This window comes from Leptonychotes weddellii, chromosome 4 (assembly GCF_054177405.1).
Source record: "Leptonychotes weddellii isolate Sample4059 chromosome 4, ASM5417740v2, whole genome shotgun sequence".
Classification (NCBI taxonomy): Eukaryota; Metazoa; Chordata; class Mammalia; order Carnivora; family Phocidae; genus Leptonychotes; species Leptonychotes weddellii.
In genome coordinates, this window is record NC_138372.1 from 148,226,559 (window position 1) to 148,242,460 (window position 15,902).

At 35.0% G+C, this 15,902-nt stretch overlaps 1 protein-coding gene across 2 annotated transcripts in view; it reads right to left on the minus strand.

Annotated features, from left to right (window-relative positions):
- CSMD3 (CUB and Sushi multiple domains 3) overlaps positions 1–15,902 on the minus strand; it is a 1,160,890-nt gene that overhangs the window by 931,445 nt on the left and 213,543 nt on the right. The window lies entirely within an intron of this gene.

The window sequence follows — 15,902 nt, forward strand, 5'->3', positions numbered from 1 at the left end:
GTTTATCATAACTTAATTTCAGTCTAGCATAATTTTTAAGAACTTGGGTTACACCCATTATCATCCTTTACCTGTGTAACCTACATAAAAAAATGGCAATATTTTTATTGACTGTAAATTCTAACTGTTGGATAAGCTTCTTTAACATATGATTGATAATTTTGCCTACCTGGTATACTTGTGAAAATTAGCCTTGAATCATCTTTGTGCTGATTAACTTTTGCTAATAAATATTCAAACATCTTTTCTTAGCAAAACTTAATTTAATTTAGAAGTTTTATGAACAGCCAATATATTATTTGATCCAATTAAAGATACATACTAATAAATCATCTAAATCATATTTTTACATTGTGCTCTTATATCGAGAACATTGTAATTACCACAAAATTTGTGTGTGTGGGTTAACAATCTGTATCTTCTCACATACACGGAGAAGTATTAAATGGGGCTTCTACAATGTACAAATTCCAGCTTTAGTGTAGGTTTGTTCCTTGAAATTCCTGATATTCATTATTGTCTTCATTTACTTTTGATTCTCATTTGGATCTAAGAGGAATTAACTGCTCTGTGATATTAAGGTTTATTTGCTTGTTGAAATGGGATCTCAACAACTATGTGCAATTACTTACAGTTCATTCAGCCTCAGAAGTAAAGGTTTTTTATCTCAGCAATAGAGGGATAACTAAATATTTTACTGTTTTTTTATCTTCTTATTCTTCTTATGGATCTGACCAATATGAGAACTATGAGAATGATAAGCTCAGATGAGCCAGGCCTTCAACATCATGTTCTGTCCCAGCACTGTGTTAAACCTGTATTTATATTAATCCCAAAGAAAGCATGGAAAGGCTATTCTCACCTACAACACCAGAATTACCTAAATGAATTCCCAAAATCACTAAAAGGGATTGGAGACAACAGAGGGGAAACTACTTCAATGAAGTACTTAACAGAAACATCTAGGGAGAGCAGTCAGAAAAAGCTTCATTTTTGTCATGGTGGGGGGTGGTTCTTCTCTTGCCCCAAAGCTCTTATTTTAATTCATTCTTTTTGCTCTGTTTTCCATTGGTCAGATTTTCAATCTCTACTATCACATCTGTGATAATTAATCTAAATATGGTAAAGAGTCAAAGCAGTTTGCTTTTCAAGAGGCCCATTCTGCTCTTCCTTACTTCTGATACCCTGAGTAAGCAAATGTGCTATATTAGAAAGATACTATTAATTATGTAGACAAATTTCTATGAGAGCACTCTACCAACACCAGTTGGTAGGGGTGTCTGAAAAATAAACATGCAATTCAGAGAAAGAAACTTAAAGAATGAAAGAAAGTTTTGAGTTTGTGCCTGGGAGTCTCCAAACAAAAATTACTGTATCAGGTTAGTGTTATTATGATATTACAGCATTTCATCTTTTTTTATTAGTTCTTAGCAATAAATACATAGCATTTCCTCATTAGAGTGGAGTATGAACCTTATGCAGATAAACACTTACATTTAAAATATTGCACGGATATCAACTAATGTATCTGTCCCCATCAATATTAATATCCTCAGGAATTAAGAGCCACAATATGATTTCAAGTATAGTCTCTATCCTTGGATAGCTTTAATAAACATATATAACTTCACATTGCATATATATGCTGCAACCTTATCCTTGCAATTCAAAAAGCAATTCCACAGATGGTGTTTATGAGGCTGTCTGAAAAAACAGATGTTTGACCTGGAGTCAATTCCATCACACATATGGTCCATCTCTAGGTTAGTTTCTCTGGCCCCTGTTGGTTGGCTGGTCCAGACAGTGTTCTACAGTGCCTTAGCTGAAATTAACTCATGAACTACTGATTGTTAGAAAGGACAAAGTTTCATTCCCTTATTTTCAATACATAGCCTACTTTTTAAAATATGAATTCTAGATTCTCAGAAGGTAGCAGTGTATGGCAAGAAATAAGGACCATGCTAGGATTAAGACATCTATAAATTCTTTAGAGCAGTCTTCCTTGATGCACTTGGGAGAATAATTTCCCTCCTGAAACTGTTTCCTCATCTGTAAAATGGGTAAAATAATTTTCTTTCATATTCCATAAGGGGAATATCCAGATCAAAGTAGATATGTCTAGGGAATACTTTGACAACTATACCACTGTACAGAATATTGTTATTAATTTTACGGGATTGCTTCTGCCTAATTGTATCTAGAATTTTTTTATTCAGAAAAGTAGATATTTCACCAGGATCATTCTAGTGTACATAGGGGGGAAAACATAGTACAGTTGGGGGTTTTACAATAAACACGGGGATTAAGGAGTGCACTTGTGATGAGTACTGTGTGTTGTATGGAACTGTTGAATCATTCAGTTTTTCACCTGAAACTAACTTACAGTGTATGTTAGCTAACTGGAATTTAAATTAAAAGTCCAAAAAATAAAACAAGCAGAGTTATTTGTACTTAGTCTTTTCCTTTCTGTATACCCTCCCCAACACCTTAATTTTTCCTTTATTATATTTCATCCACTTCTAAAAAGAGAGAAAATGAAAGAGAAAGAACACAAATAAAAATTAGAATAATAGAAAATCTTATAGAAGAGCAGGCACGAGGGAAGAGTTCTACAGTAATTACTCTAGTAACACAAAGCCAATAGGAAGTTCTGATATCATCTAACATAGGCTGTCCATTATAGGACGCATACCTTACCAATGGACCAGAGTGGACTGTATTCTCAGAGAATTAGTGGCACTAATCTAACTCACAAGAGATTAAGCATGTCTCTTGCATGCAAATTTACTAATTAAAAAGAAACAGAAAAAATAATAGAAAAGAAAGGAAAGGAAAGAAGGAAAAGGGGAGGAAAAGGAAGGAAGGGAAAAAAAGAAAACTTTATGAGGATCAGGCATGAGTATCAACCCTCTCTAGCAACTGTCATAGAGTGCCAGATTAATAATAATGGCAAAAGAATAAGAATTTAACGCAGATATCTCCAAAATTTGCTACCAAGACGACTAAATATTGAAGTCATCTAGTACAAATTATCTTCTACCTGGTCTGTGTTCTTAGGTCATTTTCTAAATTTTGCCCCTCTGACATGAGTCTGTGTAATCATGTTATCTTCTGCATCTTTTTCCTTTGGTACGTTTTTATACTGGCATTAATATCATAAACTAAGCTACAGCTACAGTTTTTGTAAGGTTTTGGATAAATAAGGCATTCCTGTCTTCTTAAAACACTTCTGGAGTCCTTTGATTTTTGCCATGATATTTTAATTTAACTCTCCATATTCAAGGTCCATCTTTCCCTATCCCCATATGCTTAATTGTAGAGGTATGATAAAGATAATAATAAAAGCTACAAAAAGAAATGTGAAGTGTGATTACATAGTAATCCCCAAAACAGAAAAGATGTACTCAAAGAATGTCATGAAAAGTGATTTGAAATTCATCTTTTAAATAGAATATATTATTTAGCTCTTTTGAACAAAAAGGGGGAGCAAACATATGACTGGTTCCATATCCATATACATAAGACTTCTCCTTCTAGGCCTCCCATATATTCTGTTCGTAAATACACTGAACTCTGCCTCCTGCTCTCCCCAAGCTAAAGGGTATGATAAAATTCAAGGAATTCAGCTGAGTACTTAGTACTTCATGATGTGCAAATATCATTCTGGAAGAACTACAGGCAAGCAGTTTTACAGAAGGGTAGTGAAATTATTTGATACTTGCTCTAGTGAAGCTGTAGAAATAACTTAAATAGACATATATAGTTCCAAAGCACTTTCTTCCTACTCCATATATCGACTACCCATCCATGCAAAAGTACAAGAAGATTCTCTACAACTTAAACATCCAAGGATATAATTCAGCAATTCTAAGACCTTAATCATTCCTACCCTCTTCTTATGTAGTTATATCTACATTATTAATGACACATCTCCTTCTTTTAGTGTTGTATAATATCTCCTAAATGAAGAATAAAGAGCAAGAACAGAGTACCTAGAATTCAACAGATATCAGTTTTCTCCTTTGAAGTCATATTTGGCATTAAAGTTACATTGGAAAAACCACAGATGCTCAGTAATGTATAAATCATATGCTGTGAATCTATCTTCTAGATGTTTGTATCTCAGAGGTTATTTCTAATGCAGGTTTTGTTTAAAGATGTACTGAAGGAATATTTCTTGTTTGCTACTTTCTTAATGTGTACATTGTGGATCTTTCTGAATGATCTATCGCTTTGCCTTAAAATGAGTAAGTTTGAAATGAGTTTCCCTCAGTCAGATAGGAGAAAGTCATCCTTTCCTCTGAGAGTATCAAAACCAAAGTGAATTTAAAAAAAAAAAAATGAGTGTTGTTACCTACACCTATAGGTATACAGGATTTTGATAACAGATTAGTGATGACCATCTCAAGGTACAATTGAGATATATTTAATATAACTTATTTGAGATGCAAAAGAAATACCTGCTTTTACTAAGCTTTTTATCCTCAAACTTACCTATCCCAAACCATCGTGGTAAATTAATATAGGGGTATATACAGACGTAGAAGCTATCCAAGAAATAGGAATAGAAAGATGCCTAAACCATGGGCCAAATAGAACTGTAACATAATTCTTGGGCAGAGATGCAGAGGAGGTGGTAAAATCACAGACTGGGAAGGTTGCATAAACCATATTGGGAAATGAGACCAAGGAATAAATGGATGGGTCCAACGTAGGATTAAGGCAACAGATGGCCAGTGGGTCTAGAAGGCCCTGTTAAGCTGGTAAATGGGTTTTCCATCAGCCACATGTATGTACAGATGACTCAACAGTCTAAATCTAAGGCATAACTTGAAGAATGTGAGGACCGTTAAGAATGGCTTATGTGAAATAGCCACCATTATAGACTCTTGAAATAAAAATTAAGTTCAATTAAGGAAAAAAATTTTAAAAGTGAAGCTGCAGAAATAGACATATTATGGTTTTGCATACCTCCCTCAGTAAAAAGTCATACAAACTGTATTTATTCATTTATTAAGAATCCACTCTAGGGACGCCTGGGTGGCTCAGTTGGTTAAGCGTCTGCCTTCGGCTCAGGTCACGACCCCAGGGTCCTGGGATTGAGTCCCGCATTGGGCTCCCTGCTCCGTGGGGAGCCTGCTTCTCCCTCTGCCTCTGCCTCTCTCTCTCTCTCATGAATAAATAAATAAAATCTTTAAAAAAAAAATCCACTCTAGGTCAAACATTATCCTAGGAACATGAGCATATTGTCAAGGAGCATGAAGGGCATAACTAGAGTTCATACAATTTATAAAGTGGTGAATTGGGAGGGAGGGAAGGAACCAAAGTTTGGCAGAGTCACAGAAAAATACATTTAAATGTATAAGTTTTACATAGATTTCCCGCTTTTTATTTTAAGATATTATAAACTTTAAATATATCAAATATGGCATTTGCCCACTCATTGTTGCATCTTTGTTCTGGAGTTTTCTCTCACATTTTCTGCCCCCTCCTCAATTCCACTCCTAGATGGTTTCACTGCCTTTGCTACATGCATTAGAGTGCCATATAATTTGACTGGATAATACTCGTAGCACTTACAATTACTCTCTCTAGATCTGTATTCCTGGCCATTTGTCTAGACTCCATACTACGTGAAGACAAGTATTGTGAGTACTGTCACATTTATCACTTTGTCTACCACGCCCAGCATGGAGCCTACTGCAGAGAGAAAAATCATCAAGAGTTTGTTGAATTAACTATATTCATAAAAGCATGTCTGTGGGGTGCTGAGGTAACAGGTTCTGAGTTCTTTGGTTTCTAATGTTTTAAACTCCTGCATGGATGGAAATTAAGGACCAGCAGAATTGCTAGTGTGGACTTCCATTAAATAGTTTGTCTCAATTGCCAGATTACCTAAAATTTCCTTTAGCATGTACTGGACAGACAACAATAACATCTGTTGACTTAGAGTAAGTTTAATGTCACTTAATATTTTGAACCTCAGTTTCATCTCTTATGGAATTACGGGATTGGTTGAAATCTTCTATAAACTTCCTTTCAGTTTTAGAATTCTTTGATAAACTTTTTGTTGGCTCAACTTCCTGTAGGTTATTAAATCTGGTCATACAATCTGCAAGTCTTGCTATATCCCCAGGGATCTTTTGTCTGAAACTAAGGGCAGGTGCCAGTAAAATCACAGGATTATAAAAGTTTATGTATTTTGAGCACAACTTCCAGCAAATGCAAGAATCTGCTCTGAAAACATCCTATACAAGGATAATCCAAAGACAACAGAATATTACAGAATACTTAGTACTTCAGTGCATTCCATTTTTAAAGGACAGATTTTAAATTTTTTACACTATACTCTGAGCATTACCCTGTTATTAACATCTTAACACTGATTCCCAGTAAGTTTGGTTTTAACTCTTCTCTTTAGTCTATTCTTCTGTTTGTCTAATAAGTCCCTTTTCTTTATGTTAGTTTTTCAGTGTTTGAAAAGGACTATCAGACTATCATATTTTCTGTATCATCTATTTCCTTAGATTAATTTTTCTCAGCTAAATTTTTTCATATGCACATGATTTACAATAATCCTAACTGCACCCTTTAGCTTACAAATCTGCTCCTTACTTGCCACCTCTATTCATTTTCATCAGTATAAAAGTGTCATTAAAGAAAATCAGAAACTAGCACACTTATATTTCTATTTCAATTTTATATTTCTTTGAATACACATATATACACATACTTGCCTGTGGATATATTCAGGCTTACCAACTTTGCATTTTTTTTAACTTATCATGGTCATTATCTGTCACACAAATTAGTTTTTGTCAGTAAATAAGCTAAAGATTATTTAACCATTTTCCTATAGTTAGATCTTTGTCAGTAACTTTTTATTTTGTTATTTAGAAAAACAGATTTTATAAACTGAATTACTCAATACTTGCCAAAAATTGAAAAAATTGGATCATGAATATATCTTTCTAAAAGCATAACATTAGTTCATAAGACAACAACATAAGCACAGAGTGCACTTTAATAAAGACGTAAGAGCATTTAGGGCTCATTGATTTTATTGGTGGAAAATGGTATCTCAAGCATGTTTTTGTGGAAATATTTTCAAATGAGACTAAATTAAATTTGACCTTATTGTTTTCAGGCAATGTCATAATTCATCATGATCAACTTTAATTTTGAGTTTGTTATAAACAAATTATCTATGGAAGAATTTCCTTCATTCAACTAATATTCATTGAAAGTTTTATGCCATAAAGTTATAGTACTAAATATAACAGAATAATACTTTCCTTCATCAAGTATACATTCTAATAGGAACAGATCGATAATAACATTTTATGTAGAAAATAGAAGGGGGAAGGCAATTTTAAAGCAGTCTGATAAAAAATAAAAAAATAAGGGGACTTTTTTGCCTAAAAACAGAAGCACTAGTAACAACAACAATGTCAACTAGTTTGACATTAAAGTGAACAACCATTATACACTGGCTAAAAGCATCACTTACTGGTTGAATTATCAGCCCTAGCGAGACATAAAACATGTGACACATTTTAAGAGTAGGTTCTAGAGGGGAGGGGGGTGGGGTGAGGGGTTAGCCTGGTAGTGGGTATTAAAGAGGGCACGTACTGAATGGAGCACTGGGTGTTATATGCAAACAATGAATCATGGAACACTACATCAAAAACTAAAAAAAAAAAAAAGAGTAATTTCAAGTCATTTTTTTCTAAAAAGATTTACTAAAAATCAAGCACATGGTTTCAGTGACTACAAAGGTTTTAAATCTTAAGTAAATGACATGTGTACATTGCAATTAAAATGAGTTTATATTCCTGAAATTTTATCTCACTTGGCCTAAGAATTCCAAAGATTCCTGAAAAGGGCATTATGATTATATGTAATTAAATTGTTAAATGTATTGCTATATAATTTCCATGTGTTTTTTCCTGGTATTGGTTATTTACTTGTGGAAGGACGTATATTTTACATACTTGCTTTTTTAAAACTTACTGAAAAATACTAAAGGATCAAATCACAACCACCAGATTTCAGATAAGAGAAGAAAAAAAGGTCTTAAAACTATTTTTCCATTTGGTCAATGATCAAAGATATTTTTTTTTTTTTAAGATTTTATTCATTTATTTGACAGAGAGAGACAGCTAGAGCAGGAACACAAGCAGGGGGACAAGGAGAGAGAGAAGCAGTCTTCCCGCTGAGCAGGGAGCCTGATGCAGGGCTCGATCCCAGGACCCGGGGATTATGACCTGAGCCAAAGGCAGATGCTTAATGACCGAGCCACCCAGGCACCCAAAGATATAGTATTCTTATATTCTTCTACCTTTTTCACTGTTTTGAGAAGTCTATATCCAGAACAGTATTTCTAATATTGTAATGGGCATTAAAAAATCATTTGCTGATATTTAGATGCATTATCTAATTCAGTATATCTGAGAGGAGGCCTAGTACTTTCATTCCTAATATACTCCCAGGTGATGACAGTGCTGATTCTATGGGTTACATTTTGAATAGCAAGGATCTAGACAGAGTAGTAGTAAAAGTGAAAACTTGAACTTTGTACCTCTCGTGTGGTTAAAAAAAAAAAGTACTCATTATCAAATCCCCATTAATTTCTATTGCAGGAGTAATGTCCAGTGTGTTGGAGAATAATTTTTAAGGTAATCAAATACCTTGCCTTCACTATGGTATTTGATCATCTGTAAGTGTCATTTATTGGCTCACTAGTTCTTTTACAAGCATCATTCTCATAAAAACTGTACCTAAACTGAAAAAAGGAAATAGTCTGTGTAACTCTATTGTAAGTATTCCTCCCACAAATGTGTTTCCAACTGTGACAGATTTAATGTTTTGTAACATTATTTTTTTATGTAGGTGGAACATTTAGTTTTTATCCTTTTACTCTCTTCCCAAGCAATATTTTAAAAAGTCAGATTAAAGTTGAGTTAGACTTTGTAGGTACAAAAGTAAAGATATAAATTTTGATAATTGATACCTACAAGTTCTTAACTTGTTACTTCCACAATTTTTGGAGGCCTAATCATCCTATTTTCAAAAATGAAATTAGATATAATAACTAAAATCAATAATAAAAGTTATGTTAATAAGTCAGTAATAACATTTGAAATCATCTTGAAATTATATTCATTTGACAATTTATATTCAATTAAGCTCATAAGCATTTGACAAGTTATAGTCAATGGAAAATTATTCATATATCTGGGTCTGTGTCCCTCTAATTTCTAAATGATATCATGGTTGAAGTCCTGTGTCATGCAAGTAGAAATCCTTATATTCTTTTTTTTTTTTTTTTTTTTTAAAGATTTTATTTATTTATTTGACAGAGAGAGACACAGCGAGAGAGGGAACACAGGCAGGGGGAGTGGGAGGGGGAGAAGCAGGTCTCCCGCTGAGCAGGGAGCCCGATGTGGGGCTCGACCCCAGGACCCCGGGATCATGACCTGAGCCGAAGGCAGACGCTCAACGACTGAGCCACCCAGGTGCCCCCTTATATTCCTTTTAATAAGATTTTGATTATAAAGAGAAAAGTGGATCTTATAAATATGTTATGCACAGAAACTATAAATTATATCAGTACAGAGATATTTTTAAGTTGTACTTATTAAAAAATGTTAATTATAAATAGAATGGCAATATTTATAAATAAGGGAGAAGATCAAATAGGAAAAGAATGAGAAAATGAAGAAGTATTTATTGATCCAAAAAAGCAACAATGAAGAAGAAAATAAAAACATTGAATGGGTGGAGCAAATAGAATATGCATATTATGACAGTATAAGATGATGGTAGATATTAACCCTACTATATAGACAATTAAGTATAAACAGATTATAAACTTCAATTAAAAGATTGGACAAAGAAAATATTTAACTACAAGGAGTTTATTATGCTAAGTGAAACAAGTTAGAGAAGACAAATACTACATGGTATCACTTACATGTTGGATCTTTTAAAAAAAAAAAAAAAAGTTAAACACACAGAAACAGAGTAGAAAAGTGGTTGCCAGGGGCTGGGTGGGGAAATAAGGAGAGGTTGGTAAAAGAGTAAAACTTCTTTCAGTTATAAAATTAATAATGTATGAGAATCTAATAAATAACATGGTGACTATAATTGATAACACTGTATTGTATAACTGAAATATGCCAACAGAGTAGAACTTAAATGTTCACATAAAAAAAAAAACAGGTAAATATGTGAGGTGATGGATATGAATATGTGAATTAACATGGTGGGCTGAATCTATTACAATGTATACATATGTCAAATCACCACATTGCACATTTTAAATATCTTATAATTTTGTCAGGTATACCTCAAAAAATAAAATAAATACACAAAGATTAAGAGAAGTTGAAAAGGATGAAAAAATACACATGAAAAAACAAATCAAAAGAAAATGACCATGTATTGACTAATCGCAGACGATATACACTTTAACAAACATAATTTTTATTTTATTTTTTTTTTAAAGATTTTATTTATTTATTTGACACAGAGAGAGACAGCGAGAGAGAGAGCACAGGCAGGGGGAGTGGGAGAGGGAGAAGCAGGCTTCCCACTGAGCAGGGAGCCCCATGCGGGGCTCGATCCCAGGACCCTGAGATCATGACCTGAGCCAAAGGCAGACGCTTAACCAACTGAGCCACCCAGGCGCCCCAACAAACATAATTTTTAAAAAGAGAGAATGACTGATAAAAGGTTAATTCTTCTGGGAGATGTAACAATTCAGAATATGCACATGCATATTAACAGGCACAAATATATAAAGCAAACATTCATGAAAATAAAAAGAAAATAAACAGGCAAAATTATTGAAAAAGCAAGGGACAAGAACTGTGAAAGGACTAAGATTTATTCTACTTTTGGTTAATAATACTTGTTTCCAGTGTACATTCTAAAGAAAGGACAGTCCATTTTACTATACACATTTAATAATTTACATTCGATTTCGGCTGAACGCAATATATTCTATTTAACAGAAACAGATGCATTCTGCATTGGATTTTAGCAAATCCAGACAATTTAAATAAATATTAAATCTGTTACCTCTCAAAGGCAGAAACTATCTTTATGAAGAGTATATTCAGAAAAAAAGGTCTTTAAAACAGAGGCTCAATTTATCTTTATTATTTTTTTTTTTTACAATTATTTTTACAAGAGATATTGGTCTATGGTTTTCTTTTCTTGTAAAGTCTTTGCCTGGTTTTGGTATCAGGGTATTATTGGCCTAATAGAATGAGCAGGGAAGTATTCTCCCACGTATTTTTATTTTTAACTTCAACTGTTGGTGGGAATGCAGACTGGTGAAGCCATTCTGGAAAACAGTATGGCGTTTCCTCAGAAAGTTAAAGATAGAACTACCCTACAATCCAGCAATTGCACTACTAGGTATTTACCAAAAGAATACAAAAATACTGATTCAAAGGGACACATGCACCTTGATGTTTATAGTAGCATTATCAACAATACTCCTGCTTCTATTTTTTTTGGAAGAGTTTGTAAACTGTTGGTGTTCATTCTTAAGTATTTGATAGAGTTCACCAATGAAGATGTTTGGTTCTGGGCTTTTCTTTGTGGGACTTTGTTTCTTAAAGGAAGGTATGAAATTACAACCCTAATTCTTTTATCTTTTATTTATTTATTTTACTTTTTTTTTTTTTTTTAATGCAAGCTAGTGTAGCCACTCTGGAAAACAGTATGGAGGTTCCTCAAAAAGTTGAAAATGGAGCTACCCTACGACCCAGCAATTGCACTCCTGGGTATTTACCCCAAAGACACAACTCTAATCCTTTTAATTCATGAGAATTTAGAAAGAGGAACAGAAGAAATGACCTAGCTACTGCTCCTAGTTGTTTAAAATAAGTGATCTTAAAAATAGTGTGTGTAATAAAATATGAGGCAGCCTTTCCTTCATGTAGGCTATCCATTCATCTATTAATACATCCTTTTATAATTTTAAGTCTTGTGGGTTTTAGATTCCTTAGGTGGTCTAATTTCATCCTCACAAGAACCCCGGGAGGTTCTATCATCTCCATTTGACACATGACGAAACTAAGGCTAAGATAAATTACATAATCTTTCCAAGGTCATAGTTAGATATGTAGTAGTGCTTGTGAAAAGGAACTCAGAAGCCACAATGCCTCTTCAGCCACTTAATAAATTGGCATATTGGGTGAATTAGTAACCTCTGGGCCTCAGTTTATCTCTGAGTTTATCTCAGTTTATCTGAGAATAATAGCACTGCCTACTTCTTGGAGTTGTATAAACAAAATGCATGTAATGTGCTTAGGGCAGTGCCTGGCTTATAGCATGTGTTCAACATTTGCAGGGATTTTTTGGTACTAGGTATTGCCCAGTAACACCACTTAAATTTTAAAGGTTTTAAAAATCTGTACCTCTGAAACAAATAATACATTATATGTTAAAAAAAAAAAAAAAGAAGAAGATAGTAGGAAGGGAAAAATGGGGGGAAATCGGAGGGGGAGACGAACCATGAGAGACTATGGACTCTGAGAAACAAACTGAGGGTTCTAGAGGGGAGGGAGGTGGGGGGATGGGTCAGCCGGGTGATGGGTATTAAAGAGGGCACATACTGAATGGAGCACTGGGTGTTATACGCAGAAAATGAATCATGGAACACTACATCAAAAACTAATGATGTAATGTATGGTGATTAACATAATAAAATAAAATTTTAAAAAGTCGAGTTTTAAGGCAAATAAAAAACTATAAGTCGTAGATTGAAAAATAACCAGTTAAAAGGCATTTGATTGCAGCCACAGTTAAACCATTTTCCTGCCACTTACTGTACCTTCTGATTTCACTACATGTGCATCAAGTCAAAAAATAAAATCATTCAAAGGGGGGAAAAGTACATAGAATTCAAAGTGGTCTTTATTGTAAATACACATCCATTTAAAAATAGATTTGCCTGGTTTACAGTTTTGAATTTTGTATTACATTGACAGGAACATTAATATCCATTTTTCCATAGCACTTTCTTTTTTCCCCCATAAAGAGGTTTAAAACATGAATACTCAAAACCTACTGCTGAGGATTCTCTAAATTCCTTAAAAAATTATCCAAATAATTTTCACAATGAAGAGTTAAGCTTAATGTAAAAATACATTCATTGTATTACCAGAACATTCAACCAGCACTTTCCTGACAGAGTTCTACAGTAAGTTATATAGGTTACAACTATGTTTTAGGCACTTTTATTATTTTCTAGGAGTTATGAGCTGCCAATTCTATTTGCAAAATTCAGTACACTTGTAAAGGTGTTTCATGTTCACCATTTATCCCTTCCAATAGCCCTTGAATGGTAAGGTATTCAAGAGACTTCTCATTCCCATTTTATTTTTGGAGTTTCAAACTCCAAATTATATTTAATTTCTATCAATTTTATTTTAAATTCAATTAACATATAGTGTATTATTATTTTCAGAGGTAGAGTTCAATGATTCGTCAGTTGCATATAACACCCAGGGCTAATTACATCACATGCCTTCCTTAATGCCCATCACCCAGTTACCCCATCCCCCACCCACCTCCCCTCCAGCAAACCTGTTTGTTTCCTGTAGTTAACAGTCTCTTATGCTTTGTCTCCCTCTCTGATTTTGTCTTATTTTACTTTTCCCCCTCCCTTTTCCCCCTTCTGTTTTGTTTAAATTTCATATATGAGGCGGAGGAGTAGGAGACCTGGATTTCGTCTGGTCTCAGAAAATCAGCTAGACAGGGATCAAACCATTCTGAACACCTACAAACTCAACAGGAGATCGAAGAAAAGAACAGCAACAACTCTCTGAACAGAAAAGCGACCACTTTCTGGAAGGTAGGACGTGCGGAGAAGTGAATCCGAGGCGATATTCGGGAGGATAGATGGCGGGGGAGGGGCCTCTGTTGGCCGCTTCTGGCAAGTGATAGAGCAGCGGAGCACAAAATTGGAATGTTTAGAAGTCTGCTCCGCTAAGGGATGCCACTCCAGTGGCTAAGCAGGGGGTGGAACCCTCGTGGGACAGTGTGGTCTTAGGGCCCTCGGAGTCACAGAAAGACCGAGGGTGCCTGAGTGCGGCAGAGCTCCCAGGTATCAGAGTGGGGAAGCCGGCTGCAGAGACAGAGCCAAGGAGCAGGCTCTCAGCTCGGGGTTGCCGTAAACCATGATCCGCAGCACAGTCGGGCCACTGCTCCTCCAGCAAGGACCCTACAAGCGGCAGATCTGGGGAGACTCCCCTTCCTCCCCCGGGAGGAGTGGCATGGGAGAGCACCACAGGGATCTGCAGGGTTTGGAGACTCCACACCAAGTCAGGTGCCAGAGACAGAAATGCGTGGTCACAGACCGGGTGAGCACGGAGTGTGGCCGGAGACCCGGGAGACGGGAGTGACTGACTGCTTTTCTCTGGGGGTGCACAGAGGAGTGGGAGCCCGAGTTCTTGGATCCTCCAGGGTGGAGATTGAGAGGCTGCCATTTTCACTCTCGGCCTCCAAAGCTGTACGGAAAGCTTGCAGGGAACAAAAGCTCCCAAAAGCAAACCCGAGCAGATTACTTAGCCTGGACCAGGCAAGGGTGGGGCAATTCTGCCTCCAGCAAAAACATTTGGGAACCATGGCAACAGGCCCCTCCCCCAGAAGATCAGCAAGAACCACCAGCCAACACCAAGTTTACCAATCAATGAGAAGGGCAGAACTCCAGAGTTAGGGGAATACTGCACATAGAATCCATGGCTTTTTTACCATGATTCTTTAGTCTTTCAAAGTTAAAAAAAAAAAAAGACAGTTAAAAAAAAATTAATTTTTTTTCCCTTTTTCAACCAACATCTTATCAATCCCTTTTTTAAAAAAACAATTTTATTTTTCGTTTTTAGAGTCATATTCTATCCCTTCATATTAGTTACCCTTATTTTTGGCATGTATATATAAGTTGTTCTCTCTTTAAAATTTTGAGATACAGTTTCTTCTAACAGATCAAAATATACCCTAAATCGCTAGTGTATGGCTTTGTTCTAGTCTCCTGCCTGATCACATTCTCTCCCTTTTTTTTTTCTTTTTTTTTTTAAATCCTCTTCTTTTTTCAAACAACTTCTTATTACTTTTATAAATTTTTTTATAATTTTCATCTTTACAATCATATTCCATCCCTTCATCATATCAACCCTTATTTTTGTACATGTATAAATTTTTCTTTCTTTAAAATTTTGGGAGGCACTTTCTTCTAACAGTCCAAACTACAGTAAAAATCTAGTGTGTGGCATTGATCTATGTACCAGCCTGATCATATTTGATCATATTCTGTTTTCTTTGTTTTGTTCTCTTTTTGTTAGTTATCTTTTTTTTTCTTTTTTCTCCTCCTTTTCTTTTTTCTTTCTTTCCCTTTCTTTTCTGCTGGCTTCAGGTCTTTTCTGATTTGTTTAGAGTATATTTTCTGGGCCCCTTGTTACCCTGTTAGCATTTTGTTCTCTCATTAATCTATTCTCCTCTGCACAAAATGACAAGATGGAAAAAATCACCTCAACAAAAAGAACAAGAGGTAGTACCAACTGCCAGGGACCTAATCAATATGGACATTAGTACGATGTCAGATCTAGAGTTCAGAATCATGACTTTAAAGATACTAGCTGGGCTTGAAAAAGGCATGGAAGTTATTAGAGAAACCCTTTCTGGAGAAATAAAAGAACTAAAATCTAACCAAGTCGAAATCAAAAAGGCTATTAATGAGGTGCAATCAAATATGGGGGCGCTAACTGCTAGGATAAATGAGGCAGAAGAGAGAATCAGTGATATAGAAGACCAAATGATGGAAAATAAAGAAGCTGAGAAAAAGAGAGATAAACAACTACTGGATCATGAGGGCAGAATTTGAGAGA